The sequence below is a fragment of the Pteropus medius genome, unplaced genomic scaffold (assembly GCF_902729225.1).
Source record: "Pteropus medius unplaced genomic scaffold, Ma_sr-lr_union100, whole genome shotgun sequence".
NCBI classification, from domain to species: Eukaryota; Metazoa; Chordata; class Mammalia; order Chiroptera; family Pteropodidae; genus Pteropus; species Pteropus medius.
The window spans coordinates 1,178,814-1,205,871 of record NW_024341756.1 but is presented as its reverse complement, the minus strand read 5'-3'; positions in this window follow the sequence as shown (position 1 = coordinate 1,205,871).

Here is a 27,058-nt window from a genome sequence, read left to right as displayed (position 1 = left end):
AAGATACAAAGAAATGGAAAGACAGTCCGTGTTCTTGAATTGGAGGAATCAATATAGTTAAAATGACAATATTACTTAAAGCATTATACAGATCTAATGCAATTCCCATCAAAATCTCATCAACATTTTTTAAAGAAATAGAACAAAAAGCATCAGATTTGTATGGAAGCACAAAAGACCCAGAATCGACAAAGTCATCTTGAGAAAAAAGAATGAGGCCGGAGGCATCACACTGCCCAACTTCAAATTATACTACAAAGTGACAGTAATCAAAATGGCATGGTATTGGCAGAAAAACAGACACATGGACCAGTGGAACAGAATCGAGAGTCCAAAAATATACCCTATTTACATGACCAAATAATTTTTAACATAAAAGCCAAAAATATACAGTGGAGAAAGGAAAGCCTCTTCAATAAATGGTGCTGGGAAAACTGGAAAGCACCTGTAAAAGAATGAAACTAGCTTGTTGTTTATCACCACACACCAAAATTAACTCAAAATGGATTAAGGACCTGAATATAAGACCTGAAACAATAAAATGCACAGAAGAAAACATAGGAACTAAACTCATGGACCTTGGGCTTAAAGAGGATTTTATGAACTTGACCTCAAAAGCAAGGAAAGTAAAAGCTAAAATAAATGAATGGGACTACATCAAACTCAAAATCTTCTGCTCAGCAAAGAAATTGTCAACAAGGTAAAGAAACAACCATCTGAATGGGAAAATATATTTGCAAGCTATGCCCCCGATAAGGGCCTAATATCCAAAATATACAAAGAACTCATACAACTCAATAACAACAAAAAAAAAACAAAGGATCCAATCAAAAAATGGGCAGAGGACCTAGACAGACACTTCTCCGTAGAGGACATACAAATGGCCAACATATATATGATAAGATGCTCAACTTCGCTAGCTATTAGGGAAATAGAAATCAAAACCACAATGAGATACCATCTCACACCTGTTAGAATAGCTATAATCAACAGGACAAGTAATAGCAAATGCTGTAGAGGACGCAGAGAAATAGGAACCCTCATACACTGCTGGTGGGACTGCAAATTGGTACAGCCACTATGGAAAACTGTATGGAGATTTCTCAAAAAACTAAGAATTGATCTACCATATGATCCAGCAGTCCCTCTACTGGGTATTTACTCCAAAGACTTGAAAACCCATATCCAATAAGATATTTGCACACCAATGTTCATAGCAGCATTATTCACAGTGGCCAGGGCATGGAAGCAACTGAAGTGTCCTACGATAGATGATTAGCTGAAGAAGCTGCGTTACATATATACAATGGAATATTACTTAGCCATAAGAAGAGATGAATTACTGCCATATATGGATGGACCTCGAGATAATCAGGCTAAGCTAAATAAGCCAGACAGAAAAAGTTGAAAATCACATGATATCACTTATATGTGGGATATAAACCTAAAAGTAACAAATGTGCAAGACAAACAAATAGAGACTCATGCACCTGGACTATAGACTGGTATCAGGAGGGTAGGTGGGGGGGGGGCGGGGAGCCAGGTAGATCAGTAAAGTGGTTATCAGAGTAGGGGGCTGGGAAGAGGGTGAAGTGGTTAAAGGTGATCAAATATATAGTAGCTGAAGGAAACTGGACTTTGGGTGGTAAACACACAATAGAATATACAGATGGCAAATTATAATGCACACCTGAAAATTATATAATTGTATTAATCAATGTTACCTCAATAATTTTAATTTTAAAAAATAAAATAAAAAATAAATAAAATAAAATAAAACAAAATAAAAATTCTTAAGCTAATTACATATGCAAATATCCTTTTTCCAAATAAGGTCTGATTTAAAAGTTTCAGGATTAGAACGGGGACATATAATGGGGGTTGAGGGGCGGTATGGTGCAAGTGGCAGGGCTGCCAGCACCACAGCTTGACTTGCTGCAAAGCTTTCTTCTGACTTGCTACAAAGCCTTCTTCTGCTCAGGGCCCTAGTCAACACCAACAACCTTCCATGTAACTCAGTCAGTGGGCCAGAGCAGCACCCTCACCCATGAAATATGCCATTCTCTGACGCAAATGAGCCTACTGAGCATTGTCCATCATTCTTATTGGTGGGAAGTATGAGATGAAATTATTAGTCTTTTACTTTGCAAGGAATGTTTAAGCATGCCTCAAATCACTGGACCCCCAAAACCTTCATTGATCAGTTAGCAGGCTATAAGATTCAAGGTCAAAATATAAAAATCAATTGCATATATAAAAATTAATTCGAAATGGATCATAAACCTAAATGTAAATATAAAACTATAGAACTGTGTAGCATGGGTTAATTTCAGCTGATCTGGTTTAACTGCATGTTTATCTCAAGGTATTTACCCTTGGCCAATGCTGTGGACTGTATTAACTAAAGATAAATGGTGTTCTATACCATGGGTCATGAGTTGCTTCAGAGCAGGACCACCAGTCTGTCAACACTGAATTTATTATTTGCACCTAGGCATAATGGGGTCTCGGGAATGTTAAAAATTAAGGCTGGTCACATAGCTGAAATGTGCCTATGTGATCAGCTCACTCTATGACCTTCCCCCATCCCACCACCCGACCATGAGCAGACTTTGGTCTTCTAGTACTGAGGGGCTTGTCATATACAGTGCACAAATGATTCGAGACCTGAAATCAAAGTGCTTACCAAGCAACCTAGAGGAAAGAGTACAAAAAATCCTGAGCCTAAGACCTCCAGACCCTTCTACCCTTCTAGTGTATATCCTCCTTCCACTGTGGCTGTGATGCCTATAATAAAATATGAGTATAAATTGTATGAATCCCTTAGATCCTTTCAGCAATTGCACACCAAAGATGATTATGTGTAATTAGCACAAATTTCTAGAAGAAAACATAGGAGAAAATCTTTGTGAACTTTGGTTTGGGAAAGATTGCTTAAATAAAACACAAACAGCATAATCCATAAAAGAACAAAATCAGTAAATTAGATTTGAACAAATTAAAACTTTGTTCTTCAAAATATACTACTACAAAAATGAAAAGGGAAGCTATAAACTTGGAGAAGGTATTTGCATAAAAATATATCTGACAAAGGACGTGAATCTGGAATACATAAAGGACTCTTACAGGGATATAAAATACACCATAGAGAATATAGTCAATAATATTGTAATAACTATGTATGATGTCAGGTAGGTATTAGACTTAACAAGAGGATCACTTTGTAAGTTATATAAATATCTAACCACTATGCTGTACACCTGAAACCAATATAATATTGAAAGTCAACTGTAATATATCATTTTTTTCATTTTAAAAATAAAAAAAAATGAACAAACAAAACAGAAACAAAGTCATAGATATGAAGAACTGATTGGTGGTTGCCAGATGGGAGAGAGGCTGGGGAAATGGGTAAAAAAGATGAAAGGATTAATAAGTACAAATTGGCAGTTACGAAATAGTCATGGGATGCAAAGTACACCATAGGCAATATCGTCAAATAGCATTGTAATAACTGCATGTGGTGACACCTGAAACTAATGCAATATTGAAGATCAACTGTAATTGGAAAAAAATTTAACAAAATTTCTAATAAAAAAAGAATTCCTGTAACTTAACGAGAAGACAAACAATCCAATTAAAAATCTGATTAGTAAATGAGCACACATTTCACCAGAGAGAATATATGCTGGCAAATAAGCTTTTGAAAAGATGTTCAACATCATTAGCTGTTAGTGAAATGCGCATTGAAACCACAATCAGATATCACAACACACCTATCAGAATAACTAAAATAAAAAATGATGATAACACCAATGATGGTGAGGATACAGAGAAACTAGAGCATGCATGCATTGCTAGTGTGAGTGTAAAATTGAACAGCTTCTCTGGAAAATAATTTAGTAGTTTTCTATAAAACTTTAAATATACACTTACAATACATCCCAGCACTCACGCTCATGGACATCTATCACAAAGAAATAAAAACATGTTCACACCAAAACCTAGTGAGAAATATTCATAACAGCATTATTCATAATTTGAAAACTGGAAAAATATGTCCTTTGGTGGATAAGTGGTTAAACAAACTGTGGTACATCCAAACCAAGAAATCATCAGCATAAGATGGAACAGATTATTGATATGTTCAATAACTAGATGGATCTCGAGTGAATCATGGTGAGTGAGAAAAGCCAATCTTAAAAGGTCACATACTGCACGATTCCATTTATATAACATTTTAAGTGACAAAATTCCAGAGATGAAAATCAGATGGGTGGTTGTTGTGGGTTAGGAGTAAGGGGGAAGGGAACTGGAGGTAAGTAAATGGCAGCCTGAGGGAATTGAGGTGACATAATTGTCCTGTGTCTTCATTGTGGTGCTAGTTACATGAATCAACATCTGTGATAATATTGCACAGAACTATTCGCAGTCACACACACAAATGAGTGCATGTAAAACTGATGAAATCTGAATAAGCACAGTCAATTTCTTGGTTTTATATTGTACTGTAGTTAGGGAAAATGTTACCATGTGGGAACTGGGTAAAGGGTACATGAAACCTTCCTATACCTTTTTTTTTTTTTTGCAACTTCTTGTGGATCTACATCATTGTAAAATTTAAAAATTTTATATACATTATTTTTTAAATGCTTCCCCACCCTGCTCTTCTCTATTGATGTACTTTTGTTGCTAAGGTCAGCACCAAGAACAAAATAACTGCTCAATATTTATATGACATCAAATAAAACCACTCCTCCTTTTTCAGGTCACCTCAATAATGCTATACTGACACAGACCCATTTCCAAAAGATCTGAGCAGTCATGAAGAGTTTTGCTTAGGGTTTTCTTGAGGAGACTATAAAGTGGAGGGTCCCGTAGCACACACACACAAAAAAACAGTCTTCAAAGTCCTCATTCCTTGATTCTCATTGGAAACCAGCACCTCTCAACAGATCTTCCAGTCTCTTCTCTTCCTGTCTCCTTCATTTGCCTCTCCCTCTTAGCTTCCAGCCTTCTCTTGCTCTTCTCCTTCCTTTCCCTTCCAACAGGATTCTTTGATTCTGTCTCACCCCCCCATATACTCTCAGGTCTGCTCTAATGTAGATTATCCTAGACTCCTCAGAAAACAGGGGAAGGGGAAGGCTAAGAACAATTACTTACATGGTAGTATTTTGTTCCTCTTTTTTTAAAAATAGGTAAAAGATTTGAGTAATCACTTCAGCAAAGAACATAAACTAATGGCCAATAAGTACATGAATAGTTACCCAATACCATCAGTCATTAAAGAAATACTAATTAAAACCACTACATACCTACTAGGATGGCTATAATCAAAAAGACTGGCCATACCAGTATTGGCAAGGATGTAGAGAAACTGGAACATTCTTTACTGTTGGTAGAATGTAAAATGGTGCAATGACTTTGGAAAACAGTTCACTAGGTTTTTATAAAGATAAACATACATATATCATACAACTCAGTCATTTGTAATAGCCAAAAACTAGAAACAACCCAAATGCCCATCAATGGGAGAATGAACAAAATATGGCATATTCGTACAATGAAATACTACTCAGCAATAGAGTAAACTATTGATACATTAACATAAATTATTTTCAAAGTAATTATGCTGATAGAAAAAGGCAGACACATGAGTATATATTACGTGGTTCTATATATAAAATTTTAGAAAATGCAACTAATCTATAGTGTCAGAAAGCAGACCAGTAGTTGCCTGGGGACAGGTATTAGCGGCTAGATGGAAAAGGAGGGATAGGTTATAAAAGGGCATAAGGAAACTTTTGGGGTGATGGATATGTTTATTATCTTAATTGTGGTGATGATTTCATGGATATATACATATAGCAAAACTCTTCGAATTATACATGTGGGTAGTTAGTTAAATACGGTAGTTTGTCAATTATGCTTCAATATAATTATAACGATAAAAGCCTTCACTGATGTGAGGGCCCCTGAATCTTAGTAGAATTTATCTCCACCCCACTGGAGTACAAATCTTCCAACATGGTTTCCCTGCTTATTGCTCTTCTAGTCCAACCAACTGATGACACTTAGATTAGCAATACAGTAGGTGAATGTGATAGCTATGGAGTGCCCAGATAGTCCAGGTCCCTTAGCTCTATATTTTTGAGAAGGGAGAATTAACATAGTTCTGGGACAACACGTATAGTATAGTCTACTCCCAGTGAATTTCAACTGTTTATGGCCTTTCTAATGAGGATGGTAAGAAATGTATTTTGGCATAATTGCTGTGAACCAATGTGCCTGAGTACATGGAAATCTGCTCTAGGAAAGATACAATATCTGGCATAATAGTTGTAATTAGGCCACTACCTGGCTAAGGAGTGGTATTGTTACTGTTCAGGGCAATCTGAACTCCAGCATTGCCCTGGTAACACTGGGGATTCTTAGTTCTTTTCGCCGATGCAGAAAAGAATTCCAGCTCAGAGAAATTTATGAGAGGTAAGATTTATTAAAGGCACGTTTTGAGGTAGAAGCAGGTCATGCCTAAATTGGCTTGTTACAGCTCTCTTCGCTATAACTCACCCCTCACTTGGAGTGTACTTTCATTTCTGTTGGGTTATAGCCAATTTAGAGGGGTGGAAAGGTCTGTATATATTTGGGCTGTGATGGGAGGTCATAAATGATTCATATTTGAGGTCATCTTGACTGACAGTTGGCTGCTATATAACCTTTTGCCTACTGTGTATGCAGTTACCTGGAATTCAGTCTGTTATAGATTCATGAACTTCCAGGCATAGGCATAATATTATTATGATGCTATAACAAGGCTGAGGTGAAAAGTGTCACAGCAGTCCTTACTGTGCGAGTGTTCGTGGCTGGACTAAACCAGCTATAGGTTTATGGCCCTCCAGTCCTTTGTCTCTCAGGACGCAGGAGTAATTTTTAACTACAAAATGAGTGTTCTTTGGGCAGTCTTTGGGCTAGGCCTTTGCTCCTTTGTTCCTGTCACTCATGTCCACCTAATTACCTAACAGTAGTCCACTCTGATCTTCCAGGTTCTAGCTGTTTTTTGTAGGGATCAGACTGGTGAATTAAATGGAAATAAGATGGGAGCCACTAACTTGCATCTTTTAAGTCTTTTAGCGTCCCACTAATCTCAGTCATTTCCATAAGAATGGAATTTTTTTCCTTTATTATCTTGGTTTGGTAATGGGGGCAAATTTCAGCAGCATCCACTTGGACTTTTCCTACTATGATAACTCTAAACTAAGGAACCAATGTGGATGTTCTCCAAGTATCAGATATGTCTATTTCAATCACGCATTCAGAACCTGGGGGAATGACCTCTGAGTGGATCCATGGACCCCATGCACCTATTCTGAGCTGGACTTGGGCCAGAACTCTATTTATTACCCAATTCTTATATGCCACCAACACTATTTATTACCCAGCTATCAATGTCAACTGAGATTCTGTGTATAAGAGTTCTTGAAATGTTTGGATTTCCTTTTACCCAGTGGATGATAACTCAACTAAATAGCCATAGGTGCTTCAGGTAAGAACAGAGAAATCATTACCAGACACCCTGCTGTGATGTCACAAGTTCCTTCCTACAGGTGTCTCCAACACTCTGCAGTTCAGGTCGCCCTAGCTGCCATGCTGACCATCATCATGATAGAGTCCACCTTTCCTTTTAAAGTTGAACACAACCACCTAATTTCTATTATTTTGAGCCTTCCTGCTGGTAAGCTTTCCACACCGGCATGCCCAATTCTCTGAGTCTTTTGATCCTTTTCTCCACTGTCTGCAATAGTACTCTGCCTCTCTACTTAGGAAGAGCCATTGCTTCCTCCAAGCTTCCAGGAGCTACAGTAACATATTGGCACTGTCTCCTAGGGTCTTTCCAGGATGTCACATCCCGTATCATGGAAGAGTGTTCTCACATTAATAAACTCTGCCTTATCCAACTTTGTGTTCTGCTTGCTTCTCATCTTGATCCAGCACCCTCAGGACCCCACCACATACTCTCCTGCAACTTCTCCAGAGCTTGGTTCTTTTTCTTTCTTACCAGGCTCAACAGTTCCTCAGTCAAATTTAGTTGAGTTTCAAATCAAGTTCTTAGTGTTGTGATTAAGAGAGAGGTGAGAGTGGATACATGAGGAGAGTACAGAGGAGTCATGAAAATCTGAATATATCCATCTGTTCAGATGTCCCCATGCTAAGCCTCAGGGAACTTCTGTCCCTACACAGAGAGGAAGACTGGCCAAGACTGAGAGTTCTTCCTTTTCTCCAGCTCTAATTAAGCCCTGGGCCTTAAGATGCTAGAGAGCATTTTCAGCTCTCTAGCTACAGGAAATAGTCTCTTTAAATGCAGCCTGGAAGGTCCTCTGATTTTGACACTTCACTATCAGTTGGTAAGGAACATGCTTAGCTTTTCATTATCTTTCGCCAATCAAAGGTCTCAATAGCAGCCATCCAATTCCAGACCTTATAATTAATCCTTCCTCAGAACCTCTCTGAAGCCTGAGATATTGTGTCCCCAGTGCTGCTTTTTCCCCCATTTTACCACCTGTGAAAGTACTCACAATTGCACCTACTACAGCAGACCAGAGGCATCAATACACCAGCCACCATTAGTGATGGTGTTGTTGTCAGGCAACCAATCAGAGATGCAGTCCCAGAACTCCACTTAGAGTCAGTTTCTTCAACCCACCCAGGAACCAACTGCCAACTGGGAAACAGACTGAACTGTCCGCAGGCATGCAGGAAATTGGTGGGAGAATGTTCTTAGGAACAATGCCTGTGGAAAAGAGAAGGAAACAGGATGGGAGAGGAGGAGTGATCCAGATTCCTTTGCAACAGAGAAGCTCTGGGCTGGGCTAGCTGGTCAGGGATGTTCTGTCTTGAGGTAAGGGGAGAATTTGCATCATTGCACTGCCAAGTCACTGGTGGTGAGCTGCCCCAAGGGAGGGGTATGACCTTGGGCAATTCCTGGAGAAGACTCAGCTGACAGTCATCAGCTGCCACTATTCCCAGTAGCTGGGGCAATGGGTGCCTCTGTCATGAAGGAATCTTAAGAATACATTCCAGTCCCCACTGCCAGTTCTTCCCTGCAGTACCCTGGTGCACAGCACACCAGATGCCTCTGAAAATCCCAGAACACTCCACCTTGGACTGTGCAATGCTGTGGACCCACCTCCAATTCCAACCCCATGAGGGCCAGGCTAACAGGCAGCACCTGGTAATATGGAGAAGAGAATGGAACAGGTGGCCGAACTGAGCACATTGTGAGTTTGAACTATTCTGTAGGCATCCAGCTACTTGGGCAGATGCTGGATGCTGAGGAGCAGCTGGAAATGGAGTAGAATAGGTAGGAAATGGTTAAGGCGGAAGGGAGATGCTGAAGTTGGAGCAGAGGAACTGAACATGATGGGAAAGGAAGGAAGAAGCCATGGGAGATTTCTAGCAGGGGCCGGATACCACCAGAGCAGCGCTTGAGAAAATTCTATCTAACGTGATGCATGGAGAGGAAGGACAGCCAAAGAAGTTTTTGTAACTGTTAACATGTGAAGGGATAATATCGAGGATGAGGTTCAGTCCACAGGAATGAGGGGAAAAAGAGGGATCTGAGAGACAGATGGAGGTAGCCTGCAGCAGAGTTGTCTGGAAGGCGGGGTCAAGGCAGGTGCCCAGTTCAACCAGATAGAGTGGAAGGATAACAGCAAGACGAGGGGCAGAAGAGGGTTCAAACCTATATTTCCTTGGCTTGGGAGTGTTTCATGACCTCCAGGAGTGTCAGGACTGGAAAACAGGCATGTGTAAGGATAAAAAGAATATGTAAGGTGGGAACACCACCTGGCGAGGCTGAAGTAGAGCCACTAGAAACAGACCTGCAGGGCTTCCAGGCACTAGGATGGAGCTGGGGCTGTGTCTGCACAGAAGTCAAGACCCTGCAAATTGCTGCAGTGAGAGCTGTGTACCTGGGAGGAATCTAGAGCAGAGCAGAGGAAAAAGGGGCCCTTGAATCAAGGGGCCAGTTTCTGATGTTGGATATACTATTGTCAGCTGTGTGGCCCTGGGCATGGCACAGATCTCTCGGTATCTCCACTTTTCTTGGCCAGTACAAAAATACAAAAATAGCTCCTGCCATAGTGGGTATTCTCTGAGTAAAAGGGCAGTCAGAGAAAATGGCACAAACCCAAAGTCAGACCATCTGAGGCTCAGCAGGGACTGTGTCAAGAAGGAGACAAAAATCTTCCCAGTAAAACACTCAAGTGTTGAAGGCACTTCACACCTCAGCTCATTCTCAAGGTTGTCCTGGGGGAGGTGCTGCCATTCTCTTCAACTGTCAGGGAAAGAATCTGCCTCTCCAAGAGGAAGTGACAGGCCCAAAACAACACAGCCCATTAGTGACAGAGGTCAGGACCTGAACTCGAGTCAGTGCCAGAATCCATATCCCTAACCAACAGGCAAGCGTGCCCATCATGAAGCTTCAAGGAGGGCAAGAACAAAGTGTTCCCAGGAGCAGCCTTGACAAAATGACCCTAAAGAATGCTGAGGCTGAGGACTGACTTCTGAGCATTCAGCTGTGGAAAGAGAGAAGGGGAGTGGTGTGGTGGGAACAGACATTCCTAGAAGAAAATTTTTCGGAAAGGGAAGAAGGGTTCAAATAGTAGCTTGAGGGCCTGGCTGTGTCTAATAGAGCTGGTTATAGGAAAAGAGAGAGGGCCCATGATAAAGAAGGCAGGGGGTGAGGGGACTATGAGCTCCACAAAGGGCCATGTGTGTACTGAGGAGAGTCATGAAGAAAGCCAAGGAGAAGAGGACCCTGTCAGAGAAATAAGACTGGAAACTCGAGGGGACCTAAGATTGAGAGAGGCCTCTTTTCTGTTTTAAGATGGAAATGATTTGAGTATTTTCAAGTGCTGCTGCAGGAGACAGTAGAGAGGAATGCTGACTTTCAGGAGAGAAGGGGCCACCTCTGTATCAAGGTACGGAGAAGGAGGCAAGTGGAGAAATTTGCCTCAAGGCATACATTGTAGTAATACATGTTGTGATAAAATACACAGTATGTGGGATAATGAAAATGCTACATGTAAAATTAGGAAGAAAGACAAGGAATGTTAGGGACTTACATTTTAGAATAAGATAGCCAGGAAAGTTCTCTTAAGAAGGTGGTATTTGAGAGAAAGAAAAAAAAAGTGTGAAGGAGATGAGCTATCAAAGGAAGGAACAAGTGGAAACATCCTAAAGGTGGTATAGTGCCTGGTGCTTTTGATGCCTGGTGCTGTGCGTGAAACAAGTACACCTGGAACAGAGTGAGTGAGGGAGAGAAGATGAGGAGGTGAGTGCAGAAGTAACAAAGCAACATCATGTAGGGTCTTGTGAGATTCTGCAAGGACTCTGGATTGTACTCAGAGGGAAACGAGAACCACCCGAAAGTTTGCAACTGAGGAGGGACATAATATTAAAAATTATTTAGCTGCTATGCCAAAAACTGAATGAAGGGGAGCAAGCGTAAACTTGGAGAGTCCAGTTGGGAAGCTACTTCAGTAACCCAGGAATACTCACTGCTTATTACCAATGCTGTAGCAGGGGTTGAGGGGAGAAGTGGTCCAATTCTGAATATATTTTCAGCCTTGACTCAACCGGACTTGCTTATGAATTGTGTGTTGGGTATGAGAGAAGACAAGGCTGTGTGTAATGGTTGGTTTTATGTGTCAACTTGACTGGTACAGGGAGTACCCAGACATTTGGTCAAACAGTATTCTGGGTGTGTCTGTGAGGGCATTTCTGGATTAGATTAACATTTAAATAAGAAGACTAAAGAAAGCATATTGCCCTCCTTGATGTGGGTGAGACTCATCCAATCAGTCAAAGGCCTTCACAGGTGACTTAGAACAGACAGGATCAACATCCACAGCCTTATGGGATTCCACATGCACCTCTGAAATACTATCAATGATTTATTCACAGTGCAGAAGTCTGCAACACGTAGCCTTCAATCCAAAGGTTGAAGGATTTTTAAGATAAGAGAAAAAAAGCAGCATGCTTTCATGCTAGTGAGAATGTATCTGTGGAGGTCACAGGAAATGCAGGAGTATGTCCTCAAGTAAGGACAGAGGATGGGATCACTGGAGTTGTGGGTTAGCTGGGGAAAGCAGCTGAGAGACCAGCCCAGCTCCTGTTGGTTCAGTTAACATGAAGCCAAGTTTTCACTGACTCAGAAAGGGAGGATGACTTGGGAGGGGCAGCTCTAAGGGTCTGTTCGAAGTTCACAGTCACAGATTTAAACAGAGACAGTCAGGGTCAGGGTCGTTGTGAGTGTCCCTCCGCCTGGGCTCTGTACGTGCAAGCGTGGCATCCTGGGGCACTGAGTGCTTTACTCGGAGAGTAATGGAAGCATCAGAGAGATACGTGGGCTAAAATGGATGCAGAAAGTGAGAACGATGAAAAGCAAGAGCACGTGGGTTGACAGGAACTCTCTGGTTTCCCACTCCCTTGATTCCCACCTAAGCTCTTATCGCCACCCCCACGCCCATCCCCTGTCCTCCCAGTGAGTGCTACCCTAGGCCCCAGCCTTCAACTTTCTCCTCCCTGGGGCCTGCTCCTCCCTTCCCACAAGGTTCTATTTCCTGGGTTACACTTGAAGGGATGGAGAGGGTAGCCTGACAAAGGCCTAAACTTGTTTACTGGCACCATGGAGACTGGCAACAAAGCAGATTGTCCACTGGGCGTAGGCAGGGCTGCGAGGCTGAAGGGCTGAAAGGCTGAGACCTGTGGGAGAGGAGCCAGCTCCCGCCCTGCTGGTTTACAGCTGGATTCTGCCAGCAGTCTGGTTGGGCTTGGAAGCAGATTCTTGCCCAGGGCTTCTACATAAGACCCCACTGGCCCACGCCTTGACTTGGCCTCTGAGACCCTGCGCAGAGAGCCATGCTGACACCTGGACTCCTGACCCCAGAATTGTCATGGAGGCAATAAACAAGTGTTATCTATGGCAATGATTCACACTACAGTAGAAAAGGAATACATCTTATTTCAGTTTATTTCTGGGTAAACAGTAAATGATTTAGAATGCTAGGACAATAATACTTTTCTCAGGTGATTCTGACAGAGACCAACTTTGGGAAGCCTCGTATGGATCAGATGTACTGAGTTTTGGCAAGCTCAGGGCCTGTTAACACTTTCCGATTGGTGGCATTTGTGTAGACTTCATTCACCCTCAAGACAGTGCTACAGAGGAATCCAGTGCTACTAAGATTCCAAATCGAAGTAGCAAGAATGATAATAATATAGTAAGAATCAATGCATGTCTGCACACTGCATGTCATGCCCCACGCTTTACTCTTTATCTTGTTAAACTTCACAATGACCCAGGTGTAAATATTTTCATTAACATCACTGACCAAGGGATTCCAAGCTATTCAGGGTACTTGCCCAGTTGGTGGAAAACAGGGCTGGGCACTGAGATGGGAGACCTGCTGGTCCCAGGTTCCACACTGGTATCCACCAAACTCTGGGTGCCTCTAGAAGCTGGCCTTCCTGGCCCTTATGCTCAACCCTCACTCGGGCTCACAACTTTCTCTGCCTCCTTACCTGCTCTGAGGGAGGCCAAGATGAGAACAAGGGAAGAGGCTTCGAAAAAAGGTGTTGTCCCTGGGGGCCAAATGCTCCTCAGCAGATATGTCACTGCAACCAGGCTGTGAGCAGTGGGTGGCTCTGCTGAGCCCAGTAAAGGGAGGAACTTTCTGGTTCCTCACGTGACTTAGCACAGGCAGGATCAACATCCACAGCCTTATGGGGTTCCACATGCACCTCTGAAATACTATCAATGATTTATTCACAATGCAGAAGTCTGCAACAGGTAGCCTAGTTAGAACCAGGCCTGGGTAGTGCCATCTTCTTCCATACTCTTCTGGTCCCCAGACATCACTTCACTAGCAGTGATGTGAGGAAATAAAAAGCGTTGTACCAGCCTAGATTAGATGGTTACTTACTTGTCCCCCATTAACTCTTCTCAGTACTGTTGATCTACCTTATCACGAATGAGTTTTTACATAGTAATAGGTAAGATGTGGACTAGGGAGAGGAGGAGGTGGTATAGGTCTCAGGGTTGGTCTTTTCTCTCTTGTCTCCTCAGGTGGAGTTAGCAGTGCCTGAAGGCATGGCATGGACATTGGGGGCCTGAAGTCAAGTCTGTACCCTGCTGGATGTCAGCTTTTGGTCTGATCTTGGAATCCCCACTGTAAACCACACAAAGGTCCAGTTGTGCTCTCAAGGGCTCCCATGCTCTGCTTGCTCATGAGCTCTGTCTCTGCTATTCCTTTTCCAAAATATAATTTTTTTCAAATCCATAGAAAACGATGTGACAACCCCAGACTTTATAGATGCTGGCATACTCCCAGGCATCTTGATGGGTGCCATGCTGTTTGCAGTAGCACTGATTCCATCAGCAGGCAGGTTAGCAGTGCTTCCTTGTCTCTGCAGCTCTAACAAAGACCCAGCCTGAGGCAGCTCCCCAGCCCAAGACTCTGCTGTGGCAGGTAGAGTCAGCCTACTTAGCCCCTGGAAGACAACACTGTGGCCTGAGTTCTGGGTCATCAGCTCAGGGACAGAAAATCAGGCTCAGAATCTTTATTCACAGCCAATGTCCTCTCTGATCACTGAGTTACAACCTGTCTAGTCCCACATGGATGTGGTTATAGCACAGTAGCACTACTAGTGTTCTTGAAGTCTCCTCAGGACTTCCTGATGGAGGAATCCTTGCCTAGTGCCTGCTGTTCTCAGCTACCTCATCTTTGGCTGTACCCACAATTAGGGAAATATCTATAAATGTCTAGCTGCTCAAACCTGGCCTCCAGTGTTGCTGTGGTACATAGAGGCACTGCTCCTCCCCCAGAAGCTTGCAGGGCTTGGTGAGGCACAGAGAGGAAGCAACTTCCTGTAGCAGAAGGTAGAGCAGCAAAGTTTAGAAAAAGAGTGTGAACAAAGCACTGAAGAAGTGGAGAACGTGGACCAAATGAAACGATGGAAGTCAGGAGGACTTTCTGGTAAGGGGAAACTGACCCATGGCTCTGAAAAAGGAATGAGATTTCTGAAGTGGGAGGGGAAGGGAATGAACACAGTCAACATCTCTCTTCATGGTCCTTGTACTCCCCCAGCCCTCCCCTTGGTACTTGCCTCCTTATTCTTCCTTAAAGCCTGGTCTCCGACAGTAGGACAAACAGGCTGACTTAACTCTGAAGCCAGGCTCAGCCACTCACTTCTTGCCTGTTCTTGGACAAGGCCAAGATGAGGGCAGAAGGAAGGGTCTTTGAAATGCATGACGGTTGCCATCTTTGAGTCTCATTGTCCTGTGCAAGGGGAACTGGAACTCCTGTCCAATAGCCAAGAGGACTCAACAGACGATGTGAGTGGCCTAACACAGTGCCCACTACAGAGTGCCCTGCGATCATTTTTCTGTTACGAAGATTAATATTTTATTACCATTCAATGCAGTGATCATCACAGCTACCTGGAGTAGACTCCCATGGGGAAACAATCTCAGAGAGGTTTCCTTGAACACTCCCAGGACTGACTTCAGGTCAGGCACATAGTTAGTGCTTAACAAATGAATGATGCTGTTCACTATTAAATGAATGAGCAAGAGGAGAACCCAGGGCAGTGCTGGGAGGTTAGCTCTGAAGAGGGATTTCCCTGAGGGCTGCAGCATGAACAGGGGAGCCCTCCAGAGGGGACAGAGCTGGGGAAAAGAAAAGTGGAGTTTTCTTCCTGGGTTCCCAGGGAGCATCATATCACCTTCCTCATAGATATGGAAGTGGATTCTGTGGGTCTCTGTGTGTCTTACGGTGTATAGTTCAAAATATGGCTTCTCTTTTTCATGAGCATTGCTTGTGTTGGTCCTTAGAGAATTGAACATAATGGGGGTGGGAGTTATTCTCTCAGTACTTCATGGCCATGTGAGTGTAAGAGATGCACTCAATAAAGAGTTGAGCCTAGATAACCTTACTTTCGAATCTCTCATGGCCATAATTGATTGGACATCTCACCAGACTGGGCATCTCAATGACTTCACTCAGAAGGTAATGAACTAAGGCAGAGCCAGTCCCTGTGAGTGCTGGGCTAGGAGAAACAAGGGCCAAGGGGAGCTCTGTGTCACCAGAATCACTTGGAAGACTGATGCCAGGGAGAAAGCAAGACATCCAGATTCACAGAAAGATGGTCACCAGTCTGGAGAGAGTTGGGATGAGAGGCAGAGAAGCCCAGGGAGGTCACAGTGGAGAACGGCTCCCACCACGTCCCATTGGAATTTGTGAGTTCCTCATGACATCTACTCAACCTGGCAAGTGTGTTTCTACTCTCTGGTGTGTGGCAACATCCCTACTGGCTGCCCCGCAGGAGAGCAAGGACTGGGAGAATCTTCTTCCCCAATGTAGAAAGACATGGTCTAATTCAGCACCATGCAGAGCACAAAGCTTCCATCAAACCATGTGTATGATATGTTGGCCTGCAAGCCACTGCCACTGTAGGATACACCCTCTCAGAGTCTGTCTCTGCTGAAGGATGGCAGGCAAGACAGGGAACTTTGGTAAGAACTAGGGAACAAAATGGGGACACACAAAGTGCTGAATAAAGACAGGTGGCATGTGATGACAACCCCTCCCCACGAGGAGAGGTGTGGGAAGAGCCAAGCTGAAAGGCCTTTCCCTGAGAGCTCTGTGTGAAGACCATGGCATTGATAATAAATAATACCCACAGAACTCCACTTCCAGATGGAACTCTAAAGATCCTCTCCCCAGAGAAACTATTTCTTTTAATTACACCATTTTAAGTCTCTGGAAATTGTCCTAAGGGCATTCAACAAATGAATAGTCATTTATTCATGAAAATCTACTAAAACTCGGTAAGAACAGGAGTCTGTGGAATCTGCACAGACTGTTCCTTTCCTCTTCATTCTCCCCAGATCAGTCTGACAGAAGCTCTATTCATGCAGATGAGGCCAAGAAGACATGGCTCCCTCTCCCCTCTGCCCCAATCAAGAGTGTGAAATAATAAAAAATACACATATTGGTCTCTTTCCCCCTGGTTCCTGGCACAGAGCTCTTAAACCTTTGTAATTTCCTAAGCAATAAGAGCACTAGAAGGAAGTATCTTATGTTCTAATATTTGGTCTTTAAACATGGTTGCTGACAGCACTCCTGAATCCCTTAGAATATCCTGAGTAATAGCAGCATCTTTTGTTCTAATGAGGCAACACTTGGTGGGCTCCTGGATAGCTTCAGAATGGGGGTTGGTCACCAAAAAGACCAACCCATAATTAGAAGCTTGGAATTTTCAATCCCACACCCATCCTTCAGGAAGGAGAAAGGACTGTAGATTAGTTAATGACAGATTATCCCTATGTGATAAAGCCTCCATTAAAATCCCAAAAGTATGAGATTCAAGAGCTTCTGGGTTGGCAAACACATCTGCATGTCAAGATGGTGGTATACCTCAACTCTTCTGGGATAAAAGCTCCATGGGGATAGAAACCCTTTCCGGACTTCATCTTTCATCTGGTTGTTCATTCATATCCTTTACTATAAATGAGGCACTTTAAAATGGAGCCGGAGCTGCCATGCCGGAGGAACTGCCTTGCGTATCTTATGTCTCAAATCTTTACAAAGTTAAAACAGGGCAAAATAACCTTTGGACTGGACCTTGCTTCCCAAAGAAGTATTTGCAAAGATAACAGGAAAGCAGATATTATGACTACTGTACTAACAACTACTGGAATGAATATTTAAAACATGGTTTAGGATTAACATTGCCATGGAGATAATCCACTTCCAATCAAGATGTTGAAGGAGATAAATGCTGTGCTCGCCTCCTCCCACAACCACATCAAAATCACAACTAAATTACAGAACAACCATCATTGAGAATCACCTGAAGACTAGCTGAACACAATTTCTATATCTAAAGATATAAAGAAGAAGCCACATCGAGACTGGTAGGAGAGTTGAAGACAAGAAATGGGTTGGTCCAATACCCACATATGGCAGTTAAGAATCAGGAAGAGTATCTCGGCTGGGATGTACCCCCTGAGGAGCAAGGGGTCTCAGTCACACAGGAGGGCTCCATGCCAGGAAAAGAAGTCTCCATAACTTCTAGCTCTGAAAACCAGCAGGGATTGCATAGCATGAGACAGAGGGCTGCTGGAGATTCAGGCATTTGCTTAAGGGGCCTGTGCACATGCTCACTTGTTCTTGGCTCTAGCACAAAAGTGGCAGCTCTAGAAGTATCAAGGACATAGGGTGAGGAACTGAATTAGCTTCAGGATGAGGGCTAGAGGGGCAGAGGTCAAAGCACTCTCTTCAGGGACCGAAGGACTGGAAGGTGCCATTGTTCCCTTGTTGAGAGACCTCCCCAAACCCAGCCAATGCAGAGCAGACAATTGTCACATCTGAGCTGTCCATTAACCTGGCTTACACCACTCAACCTGCCCTACTGATTCCTTGAGACGCCACCCCATCTAGCTTGTGAGACTGGCCAAACCTCTTCCAGCGGCTATTCCACATAAGCAGCTGCCTCAGCTTATGCTGCAGACTTTCCTAAAATCTCTCAAGGTCCACAAACAAGCAGGAGCTGGCCTTCAACTTGAACTTGCTAAGTGGCCCCCAGCTCAGCACAAGCAGAAACCAGTTTAACTTGCATTGTAATTCTTATCAGGTGGCCCCAAACCTAGCAAAAGCAGTGGCCAAACTTGTTTTGGAATGTAGCTTTAACTAAACAGCCACAAGCCCGCCACAAGCTCACCACAAGTGGTTGCTGTCCTCTGCTTGCATCATGGTGCCCACCAAAGGTCCCCAAACCTGATGCCAGTGGCAGCCAAACTTGATCTGTAGTGTAGGATCTCCCAAGCACCACAGAGCTCAGTACAAGCAGCAACCAACTGCAGATCATTTAATAGTTCCCACCAGGTGGTTCCAAGCTAGACACAAATAGTGACTGACTTTGTCCTACACTGGAGCTCCTAAGAGGCTACAGAGCCAACACACCTGGTGGTTGGCTTCAGACCACACCAGAGAACCACCCATCTATTCCACAAATGACACACCCAAAGGGAGAATTGGGCTGGCACCAGAGCCTTGCTAAAGTGACTCTCACTTCATAGGGTCAGCACCTGTACAACAGCTCGTCTGCTATAGCCAAGGCCAACCATCACAGCCAGTAGGCCTGAAGATCAATCACACCCACTGCCATGCCAACAGCAATCAAGGCCCAACTACAACAGGAAGGCACACACGACTCACACAAAGGACACTCCTGGAGCACCCAGCTCAGATGACCGGAAAGAGTATGCCACTGGGCCTCACAGAACACCTACTACATAAGGTTATTCTTCCAAGATCAGGAGACATAGCAGATCTACCTAATACAAAGAAACAAACACAGAGAGGAAGCCAAAATGAGGAAACAAAGAAATGTGTCCCAAATGAAAGAACAAGACAAAACTCCAGAAAAAGAACTAAACAAAATGAAGATATCTATCAGATAGTTTTCAAAATACTGACTATAAGGAAGCTCAATAAACTTAGAGGAAAAATAGGTGAACTCAGTAAGAACTTCAACAAAGACATAGAAAAACATTAAAAAAGGACATAGAAACCATAAAAAATGGTTTTAAACTATAAAAACCAGTCAAAAATGAAGAATACAATAACTACAATAGAGGGAATCAACAACAGATTAGATGAAGCAAAGGATCAAATCAGTGATCTGGAAGATAAGTAGCAGAAAACACCCAATCGAAACAGCAAAAAATAAAGAATGAGGATAGTTTAAGGGGCCTCTGGGACAACATCAAGCATACAAACATTCACACCATAGGGATACCAGAGAAGAAGAGAGAGAGCAACAAATTGAAATCCTATTTGAAGACGTAATGACTGAAAACTTCCCTAACCTGGCATAGAAAATAGATATACAAGTCCAGGAAGTGCAGAAAGTCCCAAACAACATAAACTTAAAGAGGCCCACAACAAGACACACCAAAATTAAAATATCAAAGGTTAAAGACAGAGAATCTTAAAAGTGGCAAGAAAAAAAGCAGTTAGTTATGTGCAAGGGAGCTTCTATATGGCCGCAGCTGATTTCTAACAGAAACTTTGCAGGCCAGAAGAAATTATCATGAAATATTTAATATGATGAAAAGGAAAGACCTAGGACCAAGATTATTCTACCTACCAAGGCTATCAGAATCAAAGGAGAGAGAGTTTCCAAGACAAGAAAAACCTAGAGGAGTTCAACACCACCAAACCAGTATTACAAAAAATAAAAATAAAAAATGTTAAAGGCTTTCTTTAAGTAGAATAAAAAAGATAAATAAGAAAATACACAAAAGGAAAAAATGCTCATGGACAAAGGCAAACACTTAGTAAAAGCAATTGATCAACCACCTATAAAGTAGTATAAAGGTTAAAAGACTTAAGTAGGAAGACTATATGTAAACCAACAATATATTAAGGGATATACACAAATATACAGACACAAAAGAAGGAAAAAAATAAAGCCAAACATAAACACGGAAGAAAGAGTAAAAATGATAATGATTTAGAATGTGATCTACCTTAAGTGGTCATCAATTTAAAATAGACTGCTATAAACATAGCTTGGTATAAAAGAAGCATATGGTAACCACAAACCAAAAATCTATAAGAGATATACAAGAAATTAACAGGAAGGAATCCAAACACAACAGTACAGAAAATCATTAACATACAAGAGAGCAAGAGAATAAGAAACAAGAAACAGAATAGAACTATAAAAACAATAAATAAAATGTCAATAATTACATACCTATGATTAATTATCTTAAATGTCAATGGACTAAATGCTCCAATCAAAAGACATGGGATGGCTGAATGGATAACAAGACAAGATACATACATATGCTGCCTACAGAGACTCACTTCAGATCGAAGGGCACACACAGACTGAAAGTAAAGAGATGGAAGAGGATATTTTCTGCAAATGAAACAAAAAAAAAAGCTGGTGTAGCAATATTTATATGAGACAAAATAGATTGTAAAACAAAGGCTGTAACAAGAGACAAAGAAGGATATCTCATAAGGATAAAGGGATCAATCCAACAAGAGGATATAACCCTTGTAAACATTTATATACCCAACATAGGAGCACTTAAATATAGAAAGCAATTATTGACAAACATAAATGGAGAGATCAACAGTAATACAGTAATAGTGGGGGACTTTAATACCCCATTGACATCAATAGATAGATCATCCAAACAGAAAATCAACAAGGAAACTGTGGTCTTAAATGATACATTAGACCAGATGGACTTAATTAATAATTTTTAGGACCTTTCACCCAAAAGCAGCAGAATATACATTCTTTTCAAGTGCACATAGAACTTCTTCCAGGATAGACTACCCTTAGGCTATAAAACAAGTCCTGGTAAATTTAAGCAAATTGAAATCATATCAAGCGTTTTTTTTTTTTTTTTTATCACACTACTATGAAACTACAAATCAATTTCAAGATGAAAACTAATAAACATGCAATCATGTGGAATATAAATAACATGCTACTAAGCAATAAATGGGTTAACAATGAGATCAAGGAAAAAATCAAAAGACACCGTAAGACAAATGATAATTAAAACACAGTGACCAAAAACTATGGGACATAGCCAAAGCAGTTTTAAGAGGGAAATTTATAGCAAATTTATAACAGGTCAACCTCCAGAAAAAAGAAAAATCTCAAATAAACAATCTAATCTTACACCTAAAAGAATTAGAAAAAGAATAGCAAACAAAACCCAAAGGCAGTTGAAGAAAGGAAATAATAAAGATCATAGTGGAAATAAATAAAATAAAATAAAATACAAAAAAATCAACAAAACTAAGAGTTTTTCTTTGAAAAGATAAACAAACTTGATATAACTTTAGTCAGACTCATCAGAAAAAAAACAGAGAGGGCACAAATAAATAAAATCAAAAATGAAAAAGAAATGATAACTAACATCACAGAAATACAAAGGATTATAAAGAAATAATATGAAAAATTATATGCCAACAAACTGGACAACCTGGAAGAAATGGATAAATTCCTAGAACAATCTTTCAATACTGAATTAGGAAGGAAAGAAAATCTGAATAGACATATAACACCTAACAAAATCAAATCAGAAAAAAGAAAGAAAGAAAGAAAGAAAAACCTCCCACAAACAAAAGTCTGGATCAGATGGCTTCATAAGTAAATTTATCAAACATTCAAAGAATTAATACCTATCCTCAAACTATTTCAAAAATTTAAGAGGAGAGAAGCCTCCCAAACTCATTTTACAAGGCCATCATTACCCTGATACCAAAGCCAGACAAACATATTACAAAAAAATAAAATTATAGGCCAATATCCCTAATAAATATAGATGCCTAAGCCTCAACAAAATATTAACAAACCAAATTCGGCATTACATTAAAAAGATTATACAATATGCTCAAGTGGATTTTATTCCCAGGATGAAAGTTTAGTTCAATATCCACAAATCAATTAACGTGATACACCACATAAAATGAAGGATAAAAATCATGTGATCATATCGACTAATGCAGAAAAAGCATTTGACAAAACCAGCATCTATTTATGATTAAAAAAAAAACTCTCAGCAAAGTGGGGTTAGAGGAAACATACCTCAACATAATAAAGGCCATATACGATAAACCCACAACTAACATCATACTCAATGGGGAATTCCTGATCTTTTCCTTTAAGATCAAGAATAAGAAAAGGACGTCAACTTTCACCACTTCTATTCAACATAGTGTTGAAAGGCTTAGCCATAGCAATTGGACAAGAAAAATAAATAAAAGGCATCCAAATTGGAAAGAAAGAGGTAAAACTGTCATTATTTGCAGATGACATGATATTATATAGAGATAATCCTAAAGATTCCACTAAAAAACTAATAGAATATGTGAATTCCACAAAGTAGCAGGATACAAAATTAATATTTAGAAAGCAGTTATATTTTCATACACCAATAGAAAACTATCAGAAAGAAAAATTAAGAAAACAATCCCATTTATAATTGCATCCAAAAAATACCTAGGAATAAATCTAACCAAGGAAGTAAAAAACCAGTACTTGAAAACCGTAGACATTAAAGAAAGATATTGGAGAAGATACAAATAAATGGAAAGATATACCATGTTCATGGGTAGGAAGAATTAATATCATTAAAATGTCCATCTATCCAATCTACAGATTCAATGCAATGGCTATCAAAATACCAATGGCATTTTTCACAATACTAGAATGAATAATCCTAAAATTTATATGCAACAACAAAAGACCCTGAATAATGGACTGAATAATACACACACACACACAGACACACACACTACACACACACAAGACACTCACATAGACAAAGCAGTCTTGAGAAAGCAGATCAAAGTTGGAGATATCACACTACCTGATATCAAACAGCATGGTACTAGCATAAAAACAGACACATAAGTCAATGGAACAGAACAGAGAACCCAGAAATAAACCCACATCTATATGGTCAATTAATCTATGACAAAGGAGGTACAAATATACAGCGAGGTAAAGACAGTCTCTTCAATAAATGGTGTTGGGAAAATTGGCAGATACATGCAAAAAATTACACTAGACCACTTCCTTACACCATGTACAAAAATAAACTCAAAATGTACTAAAGACTTAAATGTAAGACCTGAAAAACCATTAAACTCCTAGAAAACATAAGCAGTAAATTCTTTGACATCACTCTTAGCAATATTTTTTTTTTGATATGTCTTCTCAGGCAAGGAAAACAAAAGAAAAAATAAACAAATGGGACTACATAAAACTAAAAAGGTTTTGCACAGCTAAGTAAACCATCAACAAATGAAAAGGCAACCTATTTAATGGGAGAATATACTCACTAATGATATATTGGGGTTCATATCCAAAATATATAAAGAACTCACACAACTTAACACCAAAAAAACCCTAACAATTCAATTATAAAATGGGCAGAGGACCTGAATAGACATTTCTCCAAAGAGAACATACTGATAGCCAATAGACATATGAAAAAATGCTCAACGTCACTAATCATCAGAGAAATGCAAATTAAAACCACAATGAGAGATCAATCAGAATGGCTATTATTAATCAGCCAACAGTAAGTGTCAACGAGGATGTGGAGAAAAGAGAATCTTCATCACTGTTGGTGGGATTGTAAATTGGTGCAGCCACAACAGAAAACAGTATGGAAGTTCTTCAAAAAGTTAAAAATGAAACTATCATACGACTCAGCATTTCCACTTCTGGGTATTTACCTGAAAAAATCCAAAACGCTAATTTGAAAAGATATATGCACCCCTATGTTCACTGCAGCATTATATACAATAGCCAAGATTTGGAAGCAACCTAAGTGTCCTTCGATAGATGAATGGATAAAAAAGATATGTTACATATATATATAGTAGAATAATATGCAACAATAAAAAAGAATGAAATCTTACCATTTGTGAAAACATGGATGGACCTAGAGGGTGTTATGCTAAGTGAAAGAAGGCAGACAAAGACAAATACCATGATTTCACTTATATGTGGAATCTAAAAAACTAAAATAATCAAACAAACAAACTCATAGATACAGAAAACAAATTGATGGTTACCAGATAGGAGGGAGTTTGGGGAAGATAAGTGAAAAAGATAAAGAGATTAAGAAGTACAAATGGCCAGTTATAAAAACATTCAGGGATTAAAGTATAACATAAGGATTATAGTCAACAATATTGTAATAACTATGTATGGTGTCAGATACTAGACTTATCAGGATGATCATTTCATAAGTTACATAAATGTCTAATCATTATGTTATATACTTGAAAATAATATTATATGTCAACTGTAACTGTAAAAAAAATTAAATTTAAAAAAGAAAAAAAAGAATAAACATCACTATGTTATCTGCACCAATAGAAATGCCTTCCTTCAGACATACGAATGGCCAACAAATCTTTGAAAAGATGCTCAACAGGGAAATGCAAATGAAAACCACAATGAAATATCATCTCACACCTGTTAGAATAGCTATAATCAACAGGACAAGTAATAAATGTTGGAGAGGACGCGGAAAAAAGGAACCCTTATACACTGCTGGTGGGACTGCAAATTGGTACAGCCACTATGGAAAACAGTATGGAGGTTCCTCAAAAAACTAAGAATTGATCTACCATATGATCCAGCAATCCTTCTACTGGGTATTTAACCCAAATACTTGAAAACCCATATCCGAAAAGATATTTGTACACTGATGTTCATAGCAGCACTATTCACAGTGGCCAAGACATGGAAGCAACCAAAGTGTCCTACGATAGATGATTGGTTAAAGAAGCTGTGGTACATATATACAATGGAATATTATTCAGCCATAAGAAGATGAAATACTGCCATTTGTGACAACATGGATGGACCTTGAAATAATCATACTAAGCGAAATAAGCCAGACAGAAAAGATTGAAAGCCACATGATATCACTTATATGTGAGATATAAACCTAAAAGCAATAAATGAACAGGACAAACAAACAGAGACTCATGGTCATGGACAATAGACTAGTGGTTACCAGAGGGTAGGAGGAAGGGGAGAGGTAGACAGGGTAAAGGGGGTCAAATATGTGGTGACAGAAAGAAATCTAACTATGGGAGGTGAACACATAGTGTAAACATATATATGCCTTACTGTTAAAGTGTACAGTTGAAACTTACTGGATTTCATTAACCAATGTCACCATAAAAAAATTAATAGATTATTTTTTTGAAAAAGGAAAGAAATGCCTTACTTCTATCGATGTAATTGTTCCCCTTCCCTTTCTCATTGCCTTTGTCTGCTAATCAGAACACTTTTTGGGTTTATTCATTGAGTCCTGAATAAGCTATTCTTATTGATCTCAAATAAGTGTTTGTTTCCTTCTCATTTTGAAAGGATTTTTTATTTTTAGGTTAACTTAACCTTTATAATAAACTGGTAAGCATAAGTAAGTTTCCCTGAGTTCTGTGAAACATTTTTGCAAATTATCAAGCCCAAGGAGAGGATCATTGGAACCCTGGTTTATAGCCAGTCAGTCTTAAGTACAGGTGACTGGCATCTGAAGTCTGGCAGTCCCGTGGAACTGAACCCTCAGCCTGTGGGATCTGAAGCTAACTCCAGGTAGATAGTCAGAACTGAATTGAATTGAAGGACACTCCACTGGTGTCACAGAACTGGTTGATGTGTGGCAAATCTACACATCTAGTGTCAGCAACATAGTAGTATGAGAATAAAAGAGAAACACAGGAATGTTTTTCTTATACAAAAAGTTATTGTATTTCAACAGGAGAAGTAGGCCACCAGCATTTCTCATCTCCAACTCCAGGCTAAAGAGGCTAAATTCCTGGTGAATGTAGCTGAGAGGTAGGGGGCTTCCTTCCTCGACCTGTAGGATAGAGGCTTCATCTCAGGCAAAGCAGGCCAAAAATATTAGGGTCCTAATCACTCTTTCCTTAGCTCACTGTTAGGGAAGAGGTTCCATACCAGGAAAAGCAAGCTGAGAAGACCAGAAGCTGCCACACCCACCCAGCTCCCTGAATAGTGAGTGGATCATAGCTATTGCCCAGGGAAGAGGCAGTCAATAAGAAAAAAGAGCTCTGAAGCTGCCCCCAAAATAACTGACTTTACTTGAAACAGAGTGTGTTGAAGTTCAGGTTTAAGGGCAATTTTTAAAAACAATAGCTTTTCTCTTAAGAGCAACAAAGTTCACCAGACAGAACCAGGAAAACAGACAGCTAATAAAACTGACCTGCTCAAAAACTGGCCTCAAAATCTCTTGACTGAATTTAATTGGAACAGACTGCTGAACAATGTATGAGACCTTGAAGGACTTGAGAAGTGAGACTTGGCCACTGTGGCTTTCGAGGTCTGTCTCCTCACCTGTGCCTGCGCACCACTTAGCCCTTCTTCCTCTTCATTCCTTTCCAGAAAGTCCAGCCTGCCCAGCCTCAGA